This window comes from Mus musculus, chromosome 8 (assembly GCF_000001635.26).
Source record: "Mus musculus strain C57BL/6J chromosome 8, GRCm38.p6 C57BL/6J".
Lineage (NCBI taxonomy): Eukaryota > Metazoa > Chordata > Mammalia > Rodentia > Muridae > Mus > Mus musculus.
The window spans coordinates 115,870,714-115,891,206 of NC_000074.6; the positions used below are offsets into that span (position 1 = coordinate 115,870,714).

At 42.9% G+C, this 20,493-nt stretch overlaps 1 long non-coding RNA gene across 1 annotated transcript; it reads left to right on the forward strand.

Moving 5' to 3' along the window:
• Window positions 1-2,186: 2,186 nt before the first annotated feature.
• Gm31106 lies at window positions 2,187-7,423 on the forward strand. The gene is made up of 3 exons (XR_001778761.1): window positions 2,187-2,239; window positions 6,964-7,070; window positions 7,180-7,423. It is a non-coding gene; the product is annotated as a predicted gene, 31106 (long non-coding RNA).
• Window positions 7,424-20,493: the final 13,070 nt, after the last annotated feature.

Below are 20,493 nucleotides of genomic sequence, written 5' to 3' on the forward strand. Positions count from 1 at the left end.
CTTGTTTTTATTCTTCCAGATAAAGACCCATTTTTACATTCTGTCTCCAGGTCATAAACTTGAGCACATATCTCTCGCAGTGTGGCCCGTGGCATAAGGCTGACTTTGTTGTACTTGGGGTCGAAATCCTTCTCCTACTTGACTGAGAGAGGCTTTGTTTACATCTGTGCCACAAACTGTCTAGCATAGAAGCAAAACCTGCTCAAGGGATTAAATAAATGCAGAAGGAAAAAGGACATTTGCCCAAACTGATCTAAAACCCCCCAAAATATAGAAAGAAGGAAAGACGAGGCACTATACAGGCAGGCTACTTACTGGAAAAATCTTAGGAGGAAGCTGTTACAACAGGGCAGATGAATCGTCAGAGAGAAAGCTGCTTTGCACACAGGCTTCCACTACACTCAGGGAGTCCAAGTGAATTCCTAGAGAAAATAGCCAGCAATGGTATCAGCCCCCACAAACACGATAATCTGCTTTGCTGCAACCCCAATTCTATATTTTGCATACATTTTGAAGAAAAGCCCTGTTGAAGATAAGAATGCTGGCAGGGTTGTGTAAGATGGGGCTTTAAGGAGGGGAGACAATACTATCTTTCTGGGACACAGCAAGGCTCTAGAGATGGGTAGAGAGAGGTGTAAAGGCTCTGACCTGCTGGGAGATTCTGTCTTGCAAGGAATTGTGGCTCGTCTCCTTTGAGCCATGGAAACAGCAATTTCCATGTCTTAGTCCATGTCAGACCAGAGGCAGGCATGCTCAGGCTACTGTTGGGCAGTGAACGCTAACTGGGACCTTTGTTCTGAACCCACTAGGCAACCATAGAGAGAGTACTGAATGCTTCCCTCTTGCCAGACTCAAAACTCCGGCTAGTGGGTAAGTACGTGGTTGCCAGTAGGAACAAAGCAGGCCAGCCCATCTTCTCCACTGGTCAAGCCTGCTTCTGGCTGAGGGCCACCTCTCAGGCGACTTCTAAACAAAAAGGAGAATAGATTTCATTTCTCACTCACATGCTTGTGTGTGTGTGTGTGTGTGTGTGTGTGTGAATTTCCAGCTCTGCATTTTAAAAACATGATATTTAACATTGAAAACTTAAAAGCCATTTATGAATAGCAGAGAGTAAAGACACCAACTAAGTAGTAAGGAGGATGCAGGACACACAAATACACACACACACACACACACACACACACACACACACACAAAATGTGACCTTACAACAGAGACACACATCTCTGCTCTGCAGTGTCCTCTTAGGAAGTAAGTTGGCAAAATTTTGCATCTCATATTAAACGCCACAATAGTTAAGCTATAACCCAATGAATTAGAAGAAAAATTCCTTGAGGAACAGAGAAAAGAAAGCTTTATAATCCAAGGGATTTTCTTGGGTATGCTCATCTGGACAACTCACACACTTAGGGCTCCCAGTACCCATTCCAGTTTTCGGGAATTTGGAAGTCCTGTGTTAGAGAGTTGTATTTACAATCATGTGTGAAGAACTGGATTCTAGGTGTTATACACACAAGTCATGAAGTCTTGCTTAAGTCACAACTAAAGCGGTTCTGTGGTAGCTGCCTCTGGTGACTGAGTATTGTAAGGCAGAAATAAGGCTTTCCCTAGAAGAAACTCAAGTTCCCCATCTGTTCCCAGACTCTCAGGGAAGATACATTTAACATGGATTTTTAGTCGGCCCCCCAACCCAAGAATGGTAGGCTAGGTGAAGGGTGAAATCTTGTATATACTGACAACCGCTATCTGTGCCTGGGACAGCACAGACTCTATTTGCGTCCCTCCCCAGGGAGGGGACTTAGAACTCCCCATGGCACACACTCATGGCAGAACTGAGGAAAGTGAGAGTCCAGGTTCTCAAGCTAGCACCAGATTCAAGTCCTGCTTCATTCAGCCATCTGGTGCAGCTATCTCTCTGCTGTGCCTCAGTTTTCTTATCTAAATAATAATCTTTAAGTAAGATGGAGCATGGCAATCACTTAACACAATGTCTGCCATATTGAATGTCTTCCAACAATGATAACTGTCATCAATATTAACCAAAATACCCAATGCTGTCTGTATTTATCATACCCCTCACGGGTCTCTTTCTTACTCTGGGAAATTTTCATGTTATAAGCCAAAGCTTTGCTTAGAAAAAGGAAATGACCCTTTTGATGCCCAATACTGTATTCTCTCCTGATAGGTTTCTCAGCTGACAAAATGACACGATTGAAGCCAAATCAGACGTAACAAGGTAGGTTTATGGAGAGATAGGTCCTGACTTGACAGGTGAAGGTCAGGAAAGTCATGGCACTGAGCAAGAGGGTTTAGTGGCTTTTGGAGGCCCAGGGTGATGACATAGGAGCAAAGAGCTGGGATTATACCCATATAAGGCACAGTAGCAGATCCCTTGTGTGGGGACTTGTGGGTGGATCGCCAGAAACGTGAAAACAGGGAGAGATGACATTATTCGCCCAGAGTTTTCTTCTTCTGGCTGGGGTTGGGAGAAGAAGAGAAAACTGTTTTTTGTTTGTTCGTTTTTTGTTTTGTTTTTTTTTAACTTGTGCAGTGGATAAACATGGGTTCGAGCCAGACATTTTCCTCTCCCAATCCATGCTTGCCTCCACCTCAGTGTGTTTCCGTCTCTGGTTATAGTGTAAAGATTCAAGTTTTAAGAGTTAAGACAGAAGGGTAGGAGATGTCTCGTGAGTTCCCTCGTGAAAGTTCATACAGTAAATAAATTTATTAAAGCACACAACACACACTTGCACCACAACATTAGGGACAAACCAACCAACCAACCAACCAACCAACCAACCAACCAATCAAACAAACAAACAAACTAAACTAAAAAGAGCCCTCCAGGTCCTGCAAATTTAACAGAGCTAAAGGCTCCTAAAGGAAGAGAGAGTACCAGTCTGACAGGTGAGGCCTCCTGGCCGGACCTCCTTCAGGCCAGCAGCAGGAAGGCTGCACTGAAGGGCTCCCTGCAGACTTTTGAACCTAAGTCAGCCAGAGTCCTGCAGGCCCAGAGGGGAGGAACCTCAACGTCCTCTCACGTCATTGGTCCATCAACTTAGCCATAGATGGGGCCAGGGGACACCACCAAGAAGTGCACTGGAGTCTCCTGTTGTGTTCCAAGACTCTGGGGTCAAAAAGTTGGCTCTGTCAGCCAGAAAAGCAGCCAGGGGACTCTTGAAACACAAATTAAGACTTTTCTTCCTCTCCTCCCCTCTCCCCTCTCCCCTCTCCCCTCTCCCCTCTGCCCTCTTCCTTTCTCTTTGCCTCCTGCCTTTACTTCCAGCTGTTGCATCCAAACCCTGGCACCAAGGGAATTTCTAACAAGTGCCCTTTCCCACGTAAGGAAGGAACCCCCCTGCAGCTTAAAGAACAGAACGGGTAACAGCTGACAGCCTCGAAGCCTCATATGCACACAATCGCCACAAAAGATTCTTGCTTAAGATGTAGTGACTTTTAGTTTGGACACAGTCTTGTAGAACCTTCTAGCCAAGCACATACATATGACTCCCCCCCCCCCCAGTAACGATCCAAGCCTCTGCCCTGGGTATGTTCATGTCCAGAGTTAGTAAATGAGAGTTCAAATTCGAAATGGTACAGCGGTGATATTCTAGTTGGCTCCTGCTCCTGCAGATGTAAGCCTGTCATGGCTCTCTAACACCAAAGACTCCTGGATGCCTTGATTCTGGGAGCTTCTATCAGCACGTCTCAGGACATTGAGTCCACCAATACATGGCCCAAACTCCAAACACAGCCTGTTCTCGTGGCTCGTGCCATGGGTATTGTACACAGGTCTCACAGGCCTGTGAATGCTCTGGCCCTTGCAGTTCTAAAATGCCTACATTCGCGGGAAGGAGGCCGTTGCTTTCATATGCCACTGACTGGGTCTGCAAAAACATGTATCCAGCATATAAGGACTGTTTAACTGTCTCAGAATCATTCATTTCTTCCCATTTTTAGGATTTAGGACCTTAAGGAGAGCATCTAATTTCTTTTTCTAAAACACACACACACACACACACACACACACACAGAGAGAGAGAGAGAGAGAGTTTTACCACGCTATAACTATAATTTGATCCTTTAGTGTATTAGACAGCAGTGTATATATTCATGACTGTGTTTATGTGAACTCGGGTGTGCGTGCACACGTGCATATCTGAGCTGGGAAGGGAACGGAGGACTTGGGAATTAACAGTATTCAGGCACAGCCCTGATTATTGACTCTGTACTTTCCCTTTGGAGACATTACAGGGGATTTGGACAGTCCCTGCTTTTGTAAAAATACATGCTTGGGTGGGTTTGGAGAGGCTGTAAACACTGGACCATGTGAGCGTCGGCTTGGGAGCATGCCAGGTGCTCTTGAAAGAGTGAGGCCTTAAATCCTCTCCTCGCTGGAAGGGGAAAAAACAAAGCTTGTATATTCTCCTGTCTGTTTTGCCTTCAAATCTGGACCTTTCTACCTGGCAAATGTAGGACAGCACTTCTATTCTCTGGAGTTTACTCATTCTACGCCCTAAGCGAAGAGATTTTGGTGAGGCCCTAAAATAAATGAGAAGAAAATCTGAAGGTTTCCTGGCACTCATGTTGCTAACTGCAATATAACTATGCACGTGCACTTAAGGAGACCCGGAGATGTTGAAAACCTGTAGCAGGTTTTGTTTGCTGCTTAAAGAGATTGACTCTTAGAGAAGTAAGCTGTGTTACTGCAGGTCACATGACTCCGTGGTAAGCTATCCTCTTGTCCAGAGGTCTATGCAAGGACTCGCTGTCCCTGTTATTTTCATAGGAATAGGAAAATGACCCAAAGCACTGTTGTCCTTCCATGTGGGAAAGGGTTGCTGGTTTAGTGACCAGCAAGATGATGTCACAGGGGAGGTGGTTCAGTGGGTAAAGCACATAGTAATATGTGACTATTATCTTAGCAGTTGGCTAGGCTGAGACAGAATACTGGATCCACCTGACCGTGAGTTTAGTCTAATCATGTGAGTTCCAGATTCATTGGCAGACTCTGTCTTTGAAAGTAAGATGTAAACTAACTGAAAAAGATGCCTGATGTTGATCTCTGGTCTCCACGTGCTTGTTTATGCATGGGAGTGTTCACATGCATAGGCACACACACGCACATGCCTGCACACACATGCACATGCCTACAAACATACTCACACTCACACATACACAGTGGCATCACAGGGGAAGGTTACTGTCATTTACCAAAGCATATTTTCCATGCTTGCCCAGGTTTTCACACTTAATTGAGTCTTCAAGACAACACTCACAAACTGTAAGTCGAGTTTTTTTTTTTTCTATATGGCTGATGGAGAGGGTGAGGCAGAGGAATAAATGCTTTTGCCCAAATCCTAACAGCAAATGGACTGACTGAGAAATGAACACAGCTTTTAATTCATTGAATATCAAAATTAAGCTATATGCATCATCATGGCACCACAGTGGCTCATCAGATAACAGCAGACAAAAGAACAAAAACAAAAAAAAAAACAACCAAACAAAAGTCTGTGCCCGTGTGGGGGACTTTTGGGATAGCATTGGAAATGTAAATGAAATAAATACCTAATTAAAATAAAAAGTCTGTGCCCACCCCTCAGAAATGGATGTTTGTACTCATTGCAGGGTGACTCTGGATCATTAAATTACTCTTGCCTTGTTTTGCCTCTGTTTTCTGTAGGCTTTATGGCAGTGATCTTGCCACTTTACTTTGAGACCACAGAGAAATCTCAAGTTTGTTTAAGGAAGGTTGGAAAGATCTCAGGCCAGTCCGTGGCTAGTCAGCACAAGTATTAGAGAATGACTTCATTGATTAAGCCACACTGTTTCAGGAGAGACCTGCAAAACTGGCAGGCACCCATCACCCATCAAGAGGACCAACAGCTTCCCTGGGCCTTAGCTCCTGAGTCAGGGGGATTCAACATAGATACTCATATTAAAAGGGGTGTTTCATGTGACCTGTTAAACAAGGATTGGTGGTATTATGGGCTGCAAGCAAAATAAAAGCACACATTTTACACACACACACACACACACACACACACACACACACACACAGAGGCACGCAAATCCATAAAGCATAATATAGTCTGAGTTCTCAAAGTCCCAAGCCTCAGACACCACAAAGGTAACTTTATTTAAAAACAAAAACAAAAACAAAAAACTGTGGCAGATAATATTGACACTCTCAAGGAGAGAGGGTCTTGGATTTAGGGTAGGCTCTACCAGTACTAAAAGTGCTTTTGTAAGACAAGAAGAAGATACAGAGACAGAGAAGAAGATAATTAGGACTAGAGATGGAGGCTGGAGCCTGGAGTGTTAGTGTCACAAGCCAAGTTCACCAAAGGCCGTGGCAGTCACTAGCTGAAAGGTGGAGTTTCTCCCCTGGGAGCCTCTGAACTCTGCCCACATCTTTTATTATTATTATTATTAGATATTTTGTTCATTTACATTTCAAATGCTATCCCAAAAGTCCCCTATACCCTCCCCCCGCCCTGCTCCCCAACCCACCCACTCCTGCTTCCTGGCCCTGGCATTCCCCTGTACTGGAGCATATGATCTTCGCAAGACCAAGGGACTCTCCTCTCTGCCCACATCTTAACAGTGGGCTGCTTGCTCCCTAGAACTCATTTTAGACCACCCGGATCATGTGATCTCTTACAGAAATCTGTAGAAGCTAAAGCAAATGCCATGTCATTGTTCTGTGCTTTAGGAAGCTAAGAAACAGAAGCATTAAAAACACAATAGAATAGTTCTAAGCGGAGGTTGTCTGCCTCAAAATAGAATGTATCGTCACAAATGGCATTTGTGTGTTGGTACACATGTCTACAAATAGTTCGCATGGTTCAGTCAGTCAATCGATATCCATGTGAAGAGATGAGCTTATTGTGTTTCCTTATTTGAATGACTGGCTGAATATCCTAGTAAGCTCTTGATCTGAACTATGTCCCATAGGCATCTGAAGGAAAAAGAGGTATTTTCTAGAAGCTTGGAGCCTTGGTGTCCAGAAGATGTTTAGCATTTGTCATGATATAGGGGACCACTCTACACTAACAGTCAAGGTAATGAACTAAAAGTCCTAACTGTCTTTGATCCCATATGACGGTTGAGAGTCCAGACAAATTGAGTGACCCTATTTTAGAGTAAAGAGAGCTTTTTTTTTTTTACTAGGAGATAGAGAGTGAGATCCTAGCATCCTCGGGAAAGGATGAACCATCTTCAAGTCTGTAACAAGTTGCTAAAGACTGGACATTGGCTCTTGTGAGAGTGTGAAGCCACCGGCGGGCAAAGACACACAACAGCAGGAAGTCTCTTTGCTGCAGGGTTTTCAGCCAGAGACTCCTCCACATGTTCACAGATAAGACTGTGTTCAAGAATGCCAGAGAGAGCCCCCTCCATATCTAGAATTGGAGCCACCGACTCATGGGGACTGAAGAAGCTCTCTGGACCTTTTTCCTTGCCAAATTGCAAAGCAGCTTGACGGGGCAGTGGTTGGGGGGGGTGGTTCGGGGGTTTATGCTCATTAATACTCAGGCAAAGATGAGAACACACTATGGTTGAGGCGAGATAAGAATCCCACTGTAGAGGAAGAGGCCACAAGAAAGGAGTGCGAGGGTTCATAGTTTACACATGCTCCAATAGAGATTTTCCATTTCTTAGGGAGAGGCACAGAGCTGCCTCTTCACAACCCACTGCGAACTCAGAGCAGAATATGGCTGTCCTTGGTAGGCAGGGCAGGAGTTTCCAAAGAGCTCTGGGAACCCAGGAAGTGAGGGCTCATCTTGGAGCAGGGGCTGGAAATTTACATCTTCCCGGGGCTTTCCTTCTTAACCATGATGGGTTAAAGTGTTATTTGCAGGTTGACTGTAAAAAACTTTCTAAAGTATGCTTCAAGCCCCTGGGGCAGCAGCTAAAAATAACTAAAGAAATAGGACTATACATTATGAGTCAGTGGTGGAAATAATATTTGCCACAAATGATGCTGCGATAATTGGGCATTCCTGTGCAAAAATAAGTGAAGATTAGTACACATCTTCTACCACATGCAAGAACAAACTGAAACTGGATCATAGGCCACTGTGCGTAAAGTAAACAGACCAAACTGCTCAAGAATACTAGAAAGCTTTGGCATGAACAGATTTTATTTTATTTTTTTTCAAATTCAACACAACAAGCACAGTGCATTTTGCAGAAAAATTGACAAATTGGACCTCATGAAAATTATAAATTCCTTCCCTTCAGAGGGCAATGTTAAGATGAATAAGCCAGCCACAAGCTATGAGAAGATATTTGCAAAATTCATATCTGATGAAGGATTAGTATAGATAATCTATAAAGAATGCCCAAAACTCAATAATAAGAAAACAACATAATACAAATGGGCAAAGCATTTGAATAGATTCTTCATCAAGGAAGACACAGGGGTGATGGATGTGGACATGGGAAGATATAGTCTCATTAGTCATAGGCAAACGCTGGTTAAAAACCACAGCAAGACGCCACTGCACATGCATTAGAACACTGAAGATAACTTTCAGAAACTTAATTGGCAACTGGAAAGGCAAAGAAAGGAAGTGTTTGCAGCCCTCCTCCTTGCGTGGTAATGGGTACAAAGCAGTATAGCTACTGTGGAAAGCAGTCTGTCATTTGAGTAAAATAAACCATCTTCTCGAATATAATCCAGCAATCTTATCCCCCAGCCTGTATATGAGAGTACTGAAAATTGTGCTTTTACACACACACACACACACACACACACACACACACACACACACACAGGATCATACTTCTACACACACATCCACATGCATGCACACACACAAATACATACAAATATATACATATACACTTACATGTACACACACACATGCAAACACATCCATAGGCATGCCTACATACACACAAATATACATAAACACGTATATACACACACGGGTTCACACTGCCATACACATATCCATAGGCATGCGCACACACACAAATACACACACACACACACTCATGTGCACGTGCACACACACATATACATATACAGTCACATAATCACACATGTACACACATCCATAGGCATGCCCATATACATACATACATACATACATACATACCACACACACACACACTCCACATACAAATGTTTAAAGTATATTTATTGTTGCTAGAGAATAGAATCCACCCATATGCCACCCAACTAATAGGTTGGATATCTAAATTATATTCTCCACATTTAGTGAAATACAACTTAGAAATAAGGCAGAACACACATCATGTATGTGAACATTGTGTATGTGTCTCTAATGTGTCACAGGAAGCAGAGGAAGCCAGACTCAAGCAAATGTTACTGCATGATTCAGTTACTTGAAGGTCTAGAAATGACTCTCGGAGCCTGAAAATATAGGAACAAAAACCATGAGTAGCTGCCAGTGACTGAGGAGAAAAGAGATGACAGAGTGTGCCCGGAGTTCCTTAGGGTGACAGGAAATATTCTTTCTTGTCTAAAGTCACTGTTCTCTCCACATGACTGTCTACATTCATCAAGAGTCACATTACTGGACACAAAATGCTTCTCTTCATTGGTTATCGATTTTAATGCAGTAAGCCTGACTTTTAAAACAGGTAAACTTTTGAGATGAGAAGACATGGATTGTGGGCCATACATGGAAGGTTACTACTGTGCACCAGGTTCTAAGAAGAACAGTGGGCCTATGCCATCTCCCAAGACTTCACAAGCTCTGAAGAAGGTCCATTCTTTTTCTTAAATATGTGTTTTTTTTCTCATTTCATTCACTTTACATTATTTTTAGTGATGTGTGTGTGTGTGTGTGTGTGTGTGTGTGTGTGTGTGTATCTGTATACATGCATGTGTGTTCCCAAGAACAGAGGAGTGTGTCTGATCCCCTGAGGCTGGAGTTACAGTCAGTTATGAGCTGCCAAATGTCGATGCTGGGAAACAAACTCAGCTCCCTGACAACCAGCAAGCGTTCTTAACTGCTGAGCAGTGTGAGCAGCGTCTCCAGACCTCATTCCCTTCACTAAGTCCCAAAACCTTACATGGTTCCTCATTCCAGATGGACAGATGACCTACTTGCAGTGTAATCTCACAATTTTATGGAAGTTGACCATCACCATTTCCCCCCTAGATGAATACCAGTTAGAAAGTCACATCTTAGAGATAAAAAAAGAAAGTCACATCTTCAAGGTGGCAACCCCATATTCTTTAGGGTACTAGGGCCACAGACCAGAATAAGCTTCTACAACATTGACCAGTCCACCACAACTCTTTCTAATTACATTTCTAAATTAAAAACTTAAGACACACACCTGTAGTTTAGAACTCGGAAAAGGGCTTCAGGAGAGAAACGTATTTTGAGGTCCTCCTGGTTTATTTGAGTTCCCTGTTATGAAACCTGTGTAGACGCAGGCTCGTCTCTAGGAAACAGTGTTAATGCCTTGCCTTATAGAAGGGACCAGAGCAGCACCCAGTCTATGAAGATTGGAATTGGGAGTGAGTGAAAAGAAGACCTTGGGAAATTCAAAGATCTCTTTCTTCTTATTTTCTCTCTATCCATGTTTTCCTGTGACCTCTTTTTCCCTCCTCTGTGCACATCCTTCATAGTTCCTTTTTCTTCTTTCCCAACTTCACTATGCAAGGTGATAAACATGACCACCTCAATCTTTATGTGTTCTCAGGAGGGACACCACCTACAACCACATTTCAGTCATTCAGTTTCCCCAGGTGACAACACAGGGTTGGAGGAACTTGATTGGGTGCCCAACCCACCCAGTCATTCTCAGTACAGTGAGATTTGATTGGCCAGTCTTGAAAGACATTTTTACCTACCTTTCAGAGACAGTGTCAGTCTGACCCCAGGAGTGATGCTCCTTAGTTTGAACATCCTCAATCTACAACTTCAAATTCACAATCCTCTGATATTTATGACTTTTTGTGTGCCAGCCTCATGCCAAATGTGGGCAATTCCACACAGTGGAGTTGAACCTAATGCACACAATTATTTTAAAATGTTGTCAGAAATCACCTTCATACCATGTTTGTTTATGAAATAAAAACAGATGTCCTCCTCAGACTTGGGTCTCCTCTCCCAAACACCTCATTATGTATTGATAAAATTCCAGATCTGGAAAAAAAAAAAAAGATTCCCCAAATCAAATAAATAGACGTCTGTTTCTAATGATTTTGGCTACGGAATACTCAACCTGTATTTCTGAGACTGCTCCATGAGTGTAGGAATTTCCTGGAGAGCTTGTGGCTCATGTCCCCTCAGAGGTCCTTAAAAGGACTGCTGAATCATAGCCTTCACAATAGAACTCAAACTTGGCTGCACGCACGAGCCACCTGGGGAGTGTTAGAGCTACTGATGCCTGGAGCTCATGCCCCGAGTTTCCGATGGAACTGGTCTGGAAACAGCTTGGTCATCAGAAGTTCTAAAAGCTCCCCAGTTGAGCCTAATGCTCACTTGAAGTAGAGATCCACTGGAAGGTGTGCTTGCTAAGCATCGCAGGTGATGGTCAGGACTAGCCAAGTTTAGGAACGCTTCTGCCACCTACATCCTCTGAATAAGAGTAAGGCATAACCCTGACAAGGTAATTTAGGAAGGAGATGTGAGACAGAGACCAGAGATAGCCCGAAGGTCTCCGAGACCCAAGATCCCTAGGTTTCAATTGCCCAGTATCTAGGTAATGGCATTTTGTATGCTGGGTTGGAGAAACAGATGGCTGGAGAGAATGAAGAGAGGGTCAGTCAGTGGAGTGCTTGGCTTTGCAAGCCTGATGACCTGACTTGGATTTCCAAAGCCCATGTAAGAAGGCAAGATGTGGTGGGGGTGGCATGCTTTCATAATCTTAACATGGGAGAGGTGGAGACAGGAGGATCTCTGGGGCTTCCTGCTTAGCCAGTCCAGACCAATGAGAGACTGTATCTCAAAGAAAGTGGGTTCTATAGCCTCCCACAGACACATGTATATATAGTACACACACACACACACACACACACACACACACACACACACACACACACACATATATTATATATAGAGGGGGGATTCTCCTATCATTTGACACGTATTCATCCTGTCTATATTTCTTTGCAATCTCTTAAGCATTTTGGAAGCTTCTGTAAGGTGTTAGGTACTCAGTATGAATTATAAAGACGTACTTGGATTTTGCAACTTAGAAATGCCTTTGGTTCGCTGGAAGGTCTGGGGACAGAATTCAAACCAAACAAACAGAATAGTATGTTTCCACCCTGGCCCTCTTCACCCCACTTTCACCCTCCCATAGAAAGCTCACATTTAACGGCAGCAAATCCACTGAAACCCTGATTTAGAAACACTTAGCCATCCTGGTCAACAATAAACCCCACGTTATTTTTAGTATCTCATCAGAAGTTTCTTTAAAAACAAACAAACAAACAAATAAAGCAAAAATCTCTACACAATGAGGCAATCTTCAAGAGGGAAAATTATAGCCTGCTGACCACGTTTTTATGGACGGGTTTCTAACCATTAACCATTGGCTGCAAAAAAAATGCATGAATTCCAGTCACTTCTGGGCAAAGCAAATTGGACTGGTCTTGGAAGGCAGCGTTCCATCCCAAATCCAGGAAGCCAGCGCTTCCTTTCTCCCTTCAGCTTGCTCTCCTGTCTTTCTCTGGAAGATTTAGGTTCATACTCTCATTACGTTGAACACCAACATACACAAAGCTCAATTTAGTCCTGGTCCTGCTTTTATAATGGGGGCACAAAAACTGTGTTTGGGGGAAGCACTTCCCAAATCAGTTTCTCTCCACCAGACAACTCCCAAGCACTTGATTTTACTTTAGATTTTTCTAGTTGTCTCCCTCACCATCATCTAGACCTCAACATTAACCATTTCACAAGCTGCTAAACTATCATAAAGACTGTGTGGCAAGATCGGAGCTGTGCAGCCTAAGAAAAGGAAAGGGAAGGAAAACTCAGTGCCGGGAGGCATCTTGCCGACTTCTCTCTGCCCAAAGAACTGTTACTTTATAGATGAAGAAATTGGCTCACTGAAGGCTTTAATCTCAGGGCTTAGAAGACACACTGGAGGCAGAAGGCACATAAACAAACTCACACATTTTGTGTATATTTATAAGGGGATTTCTGGCCTTTACTTCCATGTTTGTGCAATGTGTGCAGAAGCTAGAACACAAGAAAAAAAATGATCAAGCTCCAATCAGACACCCATACCTCTGCAGATCAGAAGGGTTTGGAATAGTTCAGCTATGAGAGATGTGTTTTGTCACGAAGTCTGCTTCCCTTTGACAGAAGTGTCTTGTAGGAACAGATCTGTCTGCTGGGCCTGATGAGATACTGCAGCTGGGTACAAGTCTGGTGGTTTCAGGATATTGCTGAGTGTACACGGCTCTATCACAAGGAAGGACTGCAGAAAATGTCAAAGCGTTCTGTTACCTGCTTTCCTGTTGATATGATTAAACAAAAACAAAACAAAACACCGTAGCCAGAGAGGAAGAAAGTTTAGTTTGGTCTGTGGTTCTGGAGGGAAAATCATTAAGGATAGGGGTGGGGCAGGAGGCAGGAGAGCAAGTAGTGGAAGCAGAAGGCTGGGAGATGGAGTCCCAAAGCACATGAGCAAAGCAGAGAGAGGAAACTGGGAATGGCGTGAGGCTGAGAACTCTCATAGCCCAATCTAGGTCCCCTAATTATGCATATAGTGTCACCAGTTGGGGATCCAGTATTCAAATACAAGCGCCTATGGGAGACACTTCTCATCCAAAGCCTTTGCTGTATTTGGAGTGTTTTATCCAGCAACCATTGCCCAGTGTCCGAAAGGATGCTCTGTTTCCAGGGAGAGGCTGAAAAATGCCCTGGAGATCTAGTGGGATTTCCACTGGCATCTCTAACCCATACTCTCCTTTCTCCTAGCATCTTGGTGCTGCTGCTCAAATGCAGCCAGAGTTACATACAGGAAACGACTGGGAGCTGTCACTCACCAATTCAGCTACACTATCCAGCCAATGGGCCTCAAGGATCCTCTGCTATACTGGTGCTGGGATAATAAGTTTGTGCCACCCTGCCTGGCTTTTTATGTGGACGCTGGGGATTTGAACTCAAGTCCTTACCCTTGGACAGGAAGTACTTAGCTGTCCGAGCTGCCTCTCACTGTAATTCCTTTATAAGGAAACCATTTCATCTTTAATGGAACTAGAGCGTGGAGAATATATTCTCTAATTACCACTGAAGTTCCGGTTTTCATCTTTTTGTATGCTAGTGTCCATTTCCATACATACACATATGCATATATATGAGAATGAATCCATATGTTTAATATTCATAAACATAAGAATAAATTCACTCTCTGTTTTTTTTTCCATACCTGAAATGAGTGAATCAAAATTTGCAAAAGATAATACTAATCACAATAAACTGAATTTTAGCACTTGGCAAACTCCTTGCCTGCTCTCACTTCTTCCTGGCCCTCTCTCTTATGCCTTTTACTGAAGTCGGCTCCAGGTCTTCTCACTCACCCTTTCCTGCCTAGCTCTGCCCACAGGCACTTGAAGAACCAGTTTCTCTCCTTCCCTTCCCTCTTAACACCATAAACTTGAAACACATGGCTCAGGACAGGGCACTGTCTTCAGTGTCCTGTTTCCCTTTTCTGACACTTTCTTGTTGGTTTTAGATTCAGCCTGCCAAACCCCAAGAGCACACTTTCTAGGTATGGAGGTAAGGAAGGCACCCCCCCCACCCCCACCCCCTACCCCACCCCACCAATCAGCAGAATCCTGCTGAGTGTGTAGGATGCACCAACTCAGGGGTGCAAGATTGGATTGGAAGCAGCTGACAGCCCAGCCATCTGGTAAGTGTGCTCACCCAACAGCCTGTCCCTTGCGGTCCCTTAAGAGAGGCATTTATAGTCTTTGGTCACAACTGCTTGTCTTTTGTTCTCCTGAATGCTGAATTGGGTTTTGCTTTTCCTCTAGCAGGCCTGGGATAGGAGAACTAAGGGTATTGTTGCAGGTTTGTGAGAGGGACCCTGGTGCCTTCTATTGCTGTGGCTCCATAAATGAACCCTAGTCTTCTGGGTTGTTTTCTTTGTTTCTCCTGGGGGAGTGATGATCCTTCTACTACAAAGACCATGCTCTTGGTGAATTGTGGCATCCCTTTGTAGCAGAATTACCTCTCTGATAACCAAGAGACTGTAATTATCCTGAAGGCAGGCACCTGCTCTGAACCTGGGAACCCATACTACACAGCCCCTAAGCAAACAATCCTGGATGTTTCTCAGCCTCTTCAACTCAGTTATTAGCGGGAGGTGTGGTCAAAGGACAAGGACTTAGCAAAATGATCCACTCTAGAATCCATGGACTCACTGAGTCTCTGACAGGGCCACAGGAGGGACATGCTCTTCGGATGCCACTAGGGCTACCCAGTATCACAAGAACTCTCAGGTAATAGATATTCCTACTGGTCAGGTGGGGCTCCAACAGTAGACTATAAACATCCCCAAGGAGAAAATGATCCCCCAAATGCTAATCACAATGCATTTACCCTGTTTGAGACCTCCTTAACCTGAGCATGGCACAGAGAACTTGGCATGCAGTCAATGAGCAAATAGTAGGAAGTTTCCATATTATTCTCCCCCTAGCTCTGCACGAATCCCTCTTATTTGCCTCTTACTGAGTACAGTGTGCTTGTGAAAATCAATGAACTAATGTCAACGCATCCTTATTAACTAAAGCCCATGATTTATTCAAATTCCCTTAGTTCTTTTTTTAACCTCATGTCCTTTCTCTGTCCCAGGATCTCTCCCAGGATATGGCATTGCTTATGGTGTCTCTGGGGGCTCCAACTGGCCATGACAGGTTCTCAGACTCCCCTTGAATCTGAGGACATCAACACTTTTCATAACATCTTTCCAGGTGCCATTCTCTGAGTAGCTTTGAAAGACAGAGGGGTGAGAGAAAAATAGGATTATGAACCCAGAAATTCGGGCCTTATGACCTCTTATTATTAGATTTTTGGATAAGGTTAGGTCTGGAACCATAAAGCACTTTCAACATTTTTGTTTGTTTGTTGTTTTGTTTGTTCCCCCTGACCCATGAATTCAATGTTATCACTGCTCTAGGAAGGTCTCCCAGAAGCCAACTTGAAGCTTACTTTCTTTTGATCCCACCCAACAACAGATCTTTCTAGAGCACACACCTCTTCCTTCTCTTGCTCCATGAATTGTTGCTCAACGAAGAACCCATCATCCTTGAAGGGATAATTGGCAGGGCAGCAAACACTAACTGTGGACCCGGAGAAATACATTTTGATATTGGAAGAATTAAAAACCACCTCAGAGGTTTCCTTAGGAACTGGCACTATTCCAGTCTGGTGTGTGGAATCATCACACTGACTTATTTCATGCCTACCAAACTCCCTATAGGAGGAGGGACAAAGGCTCTCTTTATGTTTGCTTGATGGAACTATAACAAAGGAAATGTTTCTTGAGACATTTAGTATAGACAGAAAAGGAAATATCTCTAGCTATATCCATATCCATGGCTTGTCCTTTTTTTGTTTGGTCTCAAGAAGGCTTGGGTTTCAAATAACTAATTTTAACTGGTCTGAGCCAACACTAGAACTGGCCAAAGACTTTTATTTCTTCCAACCAAGAGAAAGAAAATGAAGATACGGTCAGGAGTGCTTAATCAGCAGGCGAAGTCAAGCCTTTTATTCTTTGTATACTGCAGTCAACAGAAAGTTATTGCTTAATTAACCCCTCTGAATGAATACCTGATAATTAATAAACCCATGAAGTATACCCTAAGGCTTTAAGTTGAAGAAGGCTCCTCTCTTCAAGTGGAAAGGAGAGGGAGAGGAAAAAAACATGCTGAACTAATGGGAAAAAATACCAGTAGAAAGCAAAGCAATTAGGATTAGTGAATTCTATTTCATTTAAACTTTTAAGATACAGAAGCCATTTATCTAACAAATTAATAATAGGAGTGACTTGCCTGCTATAGTAACAAGTCTTTATACTTTATTAGTAGAAATCCAAAATGAATAATTTAATGATAGGCATATATATATGTATATATATATATATTTCTGTTCGGTCTTTTAAAAAAAGGGGACTACACTCGGTTTTAGATTTATGAAATTTCCCCCTAAATTAGCCTCTACTTCAATTTGGAATGAGACATTTAGTATTATGGCTATGTAGAAAAATCAATATTTTTTTAGTGTTTTCTTTCATGTTAAAGAGCTCCATCATCTGGCTAAATGAAAATGGTTGATGAGGTGGTTCGTGTTTCATGGGCGCTATCAAGTTTACTGTAGATTTTAAATGGGGACAACTGGGAGCCAGGTGAACGGAACACAGGGGAGGCAGCTGGTGGGACAGAATAGGAAGTATTCACTTAGGCCCACAAACTGATTGCTCTCTCTAAAGCGAGAGGAGATGGTAAGTAGCGTGACTTCAAAGGGTCTCTGATGTGGGGATTGGGACCAAGACCATCTGTAGACCCGGTTCTCCGGAATGCCTAGACTTTGTCTTGGCGTCAAGGCTGATGAAGAAGCCCCTGAGAACATCATACCTGTGATGATTTTCTCTCGTTTGATCTTTTCATACTTCATGGGTGCTAACTTAGTCCCTGCTACCAGCCATTGCTTTCTCCTCAACCCACTGGGAACCAACGAGAAGGGTCCTAGTGTTCAGGAATTGCTCTCACAGTCATCCTTCAGGAATGCTGTAGCCCCAAGAGGGAGGAGCAATAGACCCTTGCTGAGTCATGCTAACTCTTAAAAAATGCACACAACTCTAGAGAAAAGGAGACTGGTACCAAGTCCCAACAACCATGATTATGTGTCGTCCTATGTCTCAGTTTTTATAACAAGCCCCAGAGAAACATCATGGTTATTGACTTTATAAGGTAGTTGTATGTACAAAACCGTACACATGTTGACATCCCAAAGTTCTCTTTCATTTTTTGAGGTATTTGATTATTATCTTTAAAATGATGATAATGATGATGGTGGTGGTGGTGGTGGTGGTTTGTGGTGATGATGATAATGATGATATTTACACATAGTAATGTCCAAAGTAAATACCATGTCAGGCATCTCACATGGATTTCCATAAAATTACTTCAACAACTTTAAGAGAGAAATATTATTTATCATATTTTAAGTATAAGATTCAAGGCTACATTTTCTGATATAATCATTTTGTTAATATTGTTATTAAATATAAGTACATTTGTTATATAAAAGCCCATGCTAGGCACTGGCCATTCTTATATTGTTTAGTCTTTTAGTTATTCATTCAACAAGTATTCACTCAATGTTATTCACCAGGGTGGTACAGTTAGTATATACTACTAAAGAGGTAAGACTACAACCCCAGGAAGAAGGTAACATAGAGCTACCTGATCCCAGGGGTTAGGCACAGCCATTCTCTTAAGTCTATGTCTATGAGAAACAAGGATCCCTGCTAAAACTGATGGATAACCAAGACTCCATTTAAATCCAGGTATCACCCTCTTGAGCATGGATTCAGGAGACTCCAGATACTGAAAGGTGGAGTAACTGATGGAACCTGCTGGTTACTTTGTTGTCAGCTTTGTTAAACTAGAGTCATTTTGGAAGAGGGATTATTAATTGAGAAAATTTCCCTACTGGGTCCACCTGTGAGCAAATCAGGAGGGCTTTTGTTTTATTTGGATTAGTGATTGATGAGGAGAACCTAGCCCATAGGAGTTGGTCCTATCTCTGGGCAGGTGGTCCTGGGTGGTATAAGAAAACAGACTGAGCCAGCCATGAGGAGAAGACAATACGGAACATTCCTTTAGGGCTTCTGCATCAGCCCCTGCCTCCAGGTACCTGCCTTGTGTTCCTTCCCTGACTTCCTTTGATGACAACTGTGTTGTAGAACTATAAACTGAATAAACCCACTGTCCCTCAAGTTGCTTTTGGTCTTAGTGTTCTGTCACAGCAATAGAAACCATAACTGAGATAGCCATCTTCTTTCAAGGCTGAGAGATACCCCAGGGAATCCCAGGTCATTGTTTTTTTTCACCTGGATGTAGCTTCCTCACCAGAGAACCCAAATTCTCAACCAGCCACTCCAATCCTACTGTTGGCCACTAGTCCCTTAATGTCCTTGGCAAGCTCTCAAATGTTCGGCTGACCACCCTATTTAGGAATCCTAGTGAAGGAAGTGGGACCTCAGTGACACTCTGCGTTGAAAGTCAAAGTGAAATGTCATCATATTCATTTGAGAGGCCATTGGTTTAACTAATTGTTGGAAGAGACTGTGGCATTGGAAAGAAGTTTGGATCCATTCGTCTATTTGTTAATTACTTTGCTAATGTTTTCCTTTTGTGATTTTGCCAAATGATAATTGGCAATAAATACGGAGAGAAAGGGGTCCCTTGCAAAGGACAATAGGTCACCCCATCTCAGAAATAAATAAATAAAAGTTAAATTTTCCCTCACATGTAGATCTTGGCATGATGTTATACACACAAATGTACATGTAGGTATAGAATAACATAAAAAAAGAAGCAGAAAGGGCGATATTGGGTGATGAACAGGACAGTGTGCATGTAGAGGACACTGGAGTCTGAGAGAAGTATGGAGCCCATTGCTTTTCTAGTGTTAACTCCATCTTGATTTTTTTCTCTTTTTTGTATGGTGGATAAGTGCGTAAAAATGTAATTGATTGTGAAAGTATAAAGCCCTAAGGGGGGCTCAACTAGGAGCTTCAGAGCAGCCATGCTAACTCTGTAGAAGGTCATGAGTTGTACATAGTTTGGGCCTGAGCAAGTATTTGTTACAGTGACCATGTTAATGTAGCCATATGATGCTTTTATTTGTGAGTTCAATTTAGAAGAGCGATTAAAAAAAAAAAAACTAACCCAAAACAAAACAAAACTTGAAGAAGGAGCTTGATCCAGACTCCATGTGTTAGCTCAGGTGGGTTTCAAGGTTTACCTGTTTTCATTAGCAGTAGCTAGTTCTTTCCCATCCCAACCTCCCTCTAGACTAGTAGCTGTAGTCATCTGAGCGACTCTCTTCTATGGCTTCTTAACCCACAGACTCTCTGTATGGAGATCCTGATAACCAGCATATGAATGCACGCCACTTACCATGCCCAGGCACTCACAGATCAACTGAATTCAGTAACACAATGAGTGTGTATTTCAACTTCTAAATTCCTACATGAATAGTTATCATGCCAGAGTGGAATTTCTAGAGTGGGAGGAAATGAAGTCAACTATCAGTGGTTCAGATGAGATGCAGGAACGTGTTATAGACAGATCACATCCTTGGGTACTGCTAACATGGAAAGATAAATCTCTCCACACAAACCGCATCTTAGTAGCCATCTGCAGCACTACATTTCATTTCTCACATCCTTATAAATCTTCAGAGCCCCAATAAAGTACTGACTTCCTATTACCCCACTAACCTCAGAAGGTTCAGGATCATTCCAAAACAA